Source organism: Amblyraja radiata, chromosome 6 (assembly GCF_010909765.2).
Source record: "Amblyraja radiata isolate CabotCenter1 chromosome 6, sAmbRad1.1.pri, whole genome shotgun sequence".
Lineage (NCBI taxonomy): Eukaryota > Metazoa > Chordata > Chondrichthyes > Rajiformes > Rajidae > Amblyraja > Amblyraja radiata.
This window is the reverse complement of record NC_045961.1, coordinates 23,214,391-23,221,034: the sequence shown is the minus strand read 5'-3', so window position 1 is coordinate 23,221,034 and position 6,644 is coordinate 23,214,391. Positions and strand designations below refer to the sequence as shown.

Here is a 6,644-nt window from a genome sequence, read left to right as displayed (position 1 = left end):
TGTACCTGGACTTTCAGAAAGCATTTGGTAAGGTCCCACATAGGAGATTAGTGGGCAAAATTAGGGCACATGGTAGAGTGCTGACATTGATAGAAACCTGGTTGGCAGACAGGAAATAAAGAGACGGGATTAACGGGGCCCTTTCAGAATGGCAGGCAGTGACTAGTGGGGTACCGCAAGGTTCGGTACTGGGACCGCAGCTATTTACAATATACATCAATGATTTAGATGAAGGAATTCAAAGTAACATTAGCAAATTTGCATATGACACAAAGCTGCGTGGCAGTGTAAACTGTGAGGAGGATGCTGTGTGAATGCAGGGTTACTTGGACAGGTTGGGTGAGTGGGCAGATGCATGGCGGATGCAGTTTAATGGGGATAAATGTGAGGTTATCCACTTTGGTAGCAAAAACAGGAAGGCAGATTACTATCTAAATGGTGTCAAATTGGGAAAAAGGGAAGTACAACGGGATCTGGGGGTCCTTGTTCATCAGTTAATGAAAGTAAGCATGCAGGTACAGCAGGCAGTGAAGAAAGAGAATGGCATGTTGGCCTTTATAACAAGAGGAGTTGAGTATAGGAGCAGATAGGTCCTTCTGCAGTTGTATAGGGCCCTAGTGAGACAACACCTGGAGTATAGTATGCAGTTTTGGTCCCCTAATTTGAGGAAGGACATTCTTGCTATTGAGGGAATGCAGCGTAGGTTTACAAGGTTAATTACCGGGATGGCGGGACTGTCATATGCTGAGAGAATGGAGTGGCTGGGCTTGTATACTCTGGAGTTTAGAAGGATGAGAGGGATTCTTATTGAAACATATAAGATTATTAAGGGTTTGGACACGCTAGAGGCAGGAAACATGTTCCCGATGTTGGGGGAGTCCAGAACCAGGGACCACAGTTTAAGAATAAGGGGTAGGCCATTTAGAACAGACGAGGAAACACTTTTTCTTACAGAGAGTGGTGAGTCTGTGGAATTCTCTGCTTCAGAGGGCTGTGGAGACAGGTTCTCTGGATACTTTCAAGGGAGAGCTTGTCAGGGGATATGGGGAGAAGGCAGGAACGGGGTACTGATTGGGGATGATCAGCCATGATCACATTGAATGGCGGTGCTGGCTCGAAGGGCCGAATTGCCTACTCCTGCATCTATTGTCTATCAAGATCCTGCTGTAATTTTTGATAACCATCTTTGTTCTCTATGATCCTGACTAATTTGGTGTCATCTGCAAACTAATCCGGCGTTGTACAGTTTCATGCAAATGGACGATGTACAGCAAGGGTCCCACGATCGATCCTTGAGGCACAGCATTAGTCAAAGGCTTCCAGTCCAAAGAACAACCTTACAGTATTATCCTCTGTTTCCTACCTTTAGGCCAATTCTGTATCCAATGAACTAGCTCCCCATGCATAACATTATGGCAGGTCTTGCTGAAGCCCATGTACACCACATGTAAGACCTTCTCAACAACCTCTATTGTTGGTGATGTGGCTGCTTTTGGAGCCTCCCCTTCCAATTGGTTGTTTAATTGTCCAACACTATTCAGAATTATATGTCAGGACTGCCGGGTTTTAAATTGATTAGTTAATTGTCAATGAAAATTTCAATCGTCTTATTGTGAGGACATAAGGCCAAAGGTGTGCCAAAGTAAGTCAGATTAAATCACTCCTTGTTTAATTCTTCACATTCCCAGCTTCTCAGTTCAAGCTAATTGGCAGTTGGAGTTGTCTGAACAAAAGGTCTAGGGCAGTCCCTGGAGATCAAGAACAAAAGGTCGTCTTCTTGGGCGGTACCTGGAGATCAAGAATTAATCGCTTCCTCTCTGGTCATGTGGCTTTTGAGGTGGCTGATGATGCCACTGCAGAAACCAGTGATACTGCCATGGAAAGGGCACAGGGTCATTGCTGGGGTGGGTGGATGGTTAGTTTGTGCACTGATGCTGCCCTTCTGTTGCTTACGCATGGCTTCTGTGTGTTCCCATAACCTGGATTCAATGTTTTCCGTATCATCTCGTGTTCCTTCCCCACATGGAAAATCCACGGAATGGAATTTCAAAGAAGTAGCTGGAGATTTAGTTTAGTTTAGTTTTGAGATACAGCACAAAAACAGGCCCTTCGGCCTACCGTGTCTGCACCGACCAGCGGTCCCTGCACATTAACACTTACTACACACACTAGGGACAATTTACACATACACCAAGCCAATTAATCTACATACCTGTACGTCTTTGGAGTGTGGGAGGAAACCGAATATCTCCAAGAAAACCCACGCGGTCACTGGGGAGAATGTACAAACCATGTATAGACAGCACCCGTAATCGGGAATGAACCCGGGTCTCCGCCGCTGCAAGCGATGCAAGGCAGCAACTCTACCGCTGCGCCACCGTGGCCGCCCCAAATATTGCACTGCCCAAATGTTGATATTGCATGTTTTCATGGCTTTGAGCACACCCTTATATTGTATCTTCTGTCTACCTGCTAATCCTTTCATGACAGATCTTGACGAGGATCTGTTTGGAGGATCTGGGAGTTGAGCAAATGAGCAACATGCCCTTTGTAATTAGTTTTTCAATTGCTAAGGGACATTAGCTTGAGAGAGGATGCTTCAGGGAAGGGAGGGATTACTGTTATCCCATCGGCCTTTGATATAGACACGGCATGACATATTTTGTCTCACAGCTGCATGGAGGGTGACATACTTCCATTTGGAAATATGCTTGACACTTGCTAGGTTGAGATAGTGCCCTAAAACTGACAATGCTCAGTGAAATTAAAGATCAATATATCAGATAATACTATATCGTTATTAAAAATGTCCCCTTCTTAGCAAACATCTGCACTGCAGATCTACTGGAGTTTTAATTAAAACATCTAATTTCCCCAAGTCATACCTTTAAAGGAACTTGGAACCAATTCCATAGTTTAATACAATGGTAATCAAACTATATCCTGTTATGATGAAGGTTTGCAATGTGATGGTCATGTTGAAAAATAATTCAATAAAATCCCAAAGCAAATATGTCCCCTTTAAAACGTATGTAAGACTTTTAAATATCGGACATAAAATTCTATTCAAATATTCCTTGCCTATACTTGGCTACATTATTTTATAAAACATCAAGAGATGTATATTCATGTAAATCCACGTTCTTCTCAAAATGAACTGGATTATCTCAGCGAGAAATAATCCTTCTAAGAAAAAAAGCGGATACATAGTAAGATATATCTACACATGAGTTTTGCACAGTAATGAGATGAAAGAAGGATTAGCACTTCATGAATTAGCAGATGAATTTAGATCATCTTGGTAAACGGACATCTTGGCACACTCAGTGTTTTAGTATTTCAGATGATGCCTGTATCTGCACACACACGTCTTCTATTTTATTTCTGAATATTATATTTAATATTTTTATTAAAATTTATTGATAGGGTAGATTTCTTAGCACTTCCTCTGGGATAATGTGTCCTAACAGCTGCCGATTGCTATAAGAAAATAAGAAAACGCTGAAATATATTAAAAAAATTAAGAGATTTCATTTGATAATCTGTAACATTCCAGGATTGTAAATCGGTGTTTCCGGTTAATGAGCGCTACCACTTATCTCCCCAACATAAATTACTTTTAATCAAATAGATTGATCACTCTCTAGATTTTTAGTTCACATTGTAACTGGGATATCTGTTTTGCGGGACAATAAAGGTCATGTAATAATGATACAATGCACCTCTGATAAACGAATTATTATATTTTCAGATAGCTAGTGCATAATTAGCAAGTAAATTCCTAAAATAGACTGTTTAACATCTTGATTAAAATAATGTATAAAGAATATTGTATTGGAATGTTGAACTTTTGATTATTAATACTGGAAACTACAAGTTTCAATCGTAAAGGGAGAAAATCAATTTGTGTCACAAATGAAGAAGTTGCTAGAAATAATCATTAGGCATTATCAACACCAAAATCTTGAACTGTCTTCCTTTCACATTAGATCTCCTGAATGCTGCAAGCATTTTCAAATGCTCTTTTGAGATTTCCTGGATTGTCATTTTTATTTAATTAATGTTGACTTAATTAAAAATATATTTTTTAAATGATATAAATTATCGCAAAGAGTTGGAATTAAAATTTTATTTCAAACTGTGGTGGTGTGAAATTATAGTTCAGTAGCTATAAGGACATTGAGGAAAAAATACCCCCGATATTCCAGTATCAACTCAAACTAAACAATGTATTTTCTATTTTACTATTTAACATCATCAAAATAAATCTCTTTAGTAAAGATTTATGATTACATAAGGCAGGTAAACATCCTTTACTAGGTTGTGAATAATGCAGAACAATATAATTACCAATGAACAACATTTTATTGAGCATAATCAACATGACGCACATTTAAATCAAAATTTTCTCAACATGATAAATCGAAATTCAAAAAGAAATCCCTTTTCACACTACACTAAAGACTTTAATATTATCTCCTTGATTGGTATAGCTTGCTAAAATCTTGAAAGTAACTAATGATGGAGTCCTAATCTTGGAATTATAAGCCTAGAAATTCAATGCAATGCTGCTCTAATGCGCATCTGTATTGAACTGTGAGTAAAATCACTAACTGTGATTTTATAATGAACATAGAGCATATTGATATTTTGGATTGTGCAGTTCCATGTGTGTGACATGCATACACATAGATGTTACATGGCACACAGCTAATAAATCTCCCTTTTATATTATATGTTTAAGGAAACCAATTCCAGCCTCTCCTGCTGCTCTATGACCATAAGATGTGACTGCAAACAGCCACAAATCATGAACTATTTGTACAAAGGACCTAAATGCTTTCATCAATGTACTATTCAACAGCAATTTATATCATGCATGATACCACAAGATGTATTAACATCAATCAGCATGCAATGCCCATTTGATTCACAGCTGCCACGTTGAAGAACAATGCTGCAACAAAGAAACAGTGCAAGCTATGAACAAGAAAACAGACAGTAATACTGAGAATCAGGACTACGCTACTTAAAGGATTACACTTTATCTCGTCATATTTGGGTAAGTTCCTTAGCTGAATCTTCTGGTGTCTTCTCTGAGCTCAATTATGTACCACAGCAAATCATAATTCATTTTTTAGGAGGATCTGAAAGGTTCCACTCCAAATCTTTTACCATTGCTAGCGCCATCTCCCAGAAACTGACGGAGAAGAGGCATGCCCACTCCTATTTTTTTCGTGGCATTCTTCACCCTTGGAATTCATGCACATCTCCTCAAATGTCATATTAAATGCACAATGGCAAAGAAACCCTCAAAATTGTGCCACTTTGCAGCACAAAGCCTTAAGGGTCTGTCCCACTTTCCCGAGTTATTCACAAATTCTCCCGAGTTTTCCCCTTGATTCAAACTCGCAGAATGTTTGTAATGGGTCCGTAGGAGGCCGTAGGAGTCCATGGATATATCGTAGCGGCTCGTTATGCCAGCCGTAGGTACTCGGGGCATCGGGTAAGTCGGGACGTTTTTACCAGCCTGATAAAAAATGTCCACGAGTTTTTAAAAAAAAGTCGGGAGGATGCCCGAGTACATACGGCTGGCATAACGAGCCGCTACAATATATCTACGGACTCCTACAGACCCGTTACGAACATTCTGCGAGTTTGAATCAAGGGGAAAACTCGGGAGAATTTGTGAATAACTAGGGAAAATTTGTCAATAACTCGGGAAAGTGGGACAGGCCCTTTACAGTGCATTCAGAAAGTATGCACTTTTTCCACATTTTATTACGTTACAGCCTTATTCTTAAATGGATTAAATTATTTTTTTTATCATCAATCTACACACAATACGCCATAATAAAAAAGCGGGTGTTTAGAAATTTTTGCAAAGTCATAAAAAATAAATAACTGAAATATCACATTTACATAAGTATTCAGACCCTTTACTCTATACTTTGAGGCACCTTTGGCAGCGATTAAAGGGCTTTCTCATTGTGCGACCTGAAGCAAGACCGAACAAGATTTAACATCGTGGGAACCTTCTGCGATAGCAGTACGGCATTCGTGGACCACCGAGGACCTCCGTGGCGCTAACGGCAGGTAGTCGTGTGACTTGGTAAGGTCGGGAGAAAATTCAAACATTTTTGAATTTCTCCAAGAGTGTCTTGAGCAGCGTTGCAACATTGTATGGACGCAGATGCCAGTGCGATATCCGTGCGATATCCGTAATGACACTTGCGAATACCGTGGGAACTCCTGCGAACGGTAAACCTGGAAGCTTGACAGAAGGGACATAAGGTGAGTAAAAGAGGTGGTCTCAATATCGCCAATGGACCATGTGTCCATCGAGGACGTCCCACCTAATTGTCATTGTTTGAGAATCTTTTTCACAGTAAGACTTGCAGAGATGCCTCTCAGAAAATCGCAAAGAAAGGGGTCAAAGAAAGTCGGAAAGTTTTTAGCCATGCAGGTAAATGAGGAGGAAACTCAGCAAGAGAGACAGGTGGAGAGGCAAGAGGAGATGCCAGAGATACCACTGCCTGTGGGCTCCTTGGAGCAGGGAGAGGGTGATCAGGGTGTATTTGAGATTGCCTCCCCAGTAGCTGTTGCCTCCACAATATTCTCAGCAGACGAGAACATAAAGGTTA

General features: G+C 40.2%; 1 protein-coding gene across 2 annotated transcripts in view; it reads right to left on the bottom strand.

Moving 5' to 3' along the window:
• Window positions 1–6,644, bottom strand: part of pcdh17 (protocadherin 17) — a 140,188-nt gene that overhangs the window by 29,826 nt on the left and 103,718 nt on the right. The window lies entirely within an intron of this gene.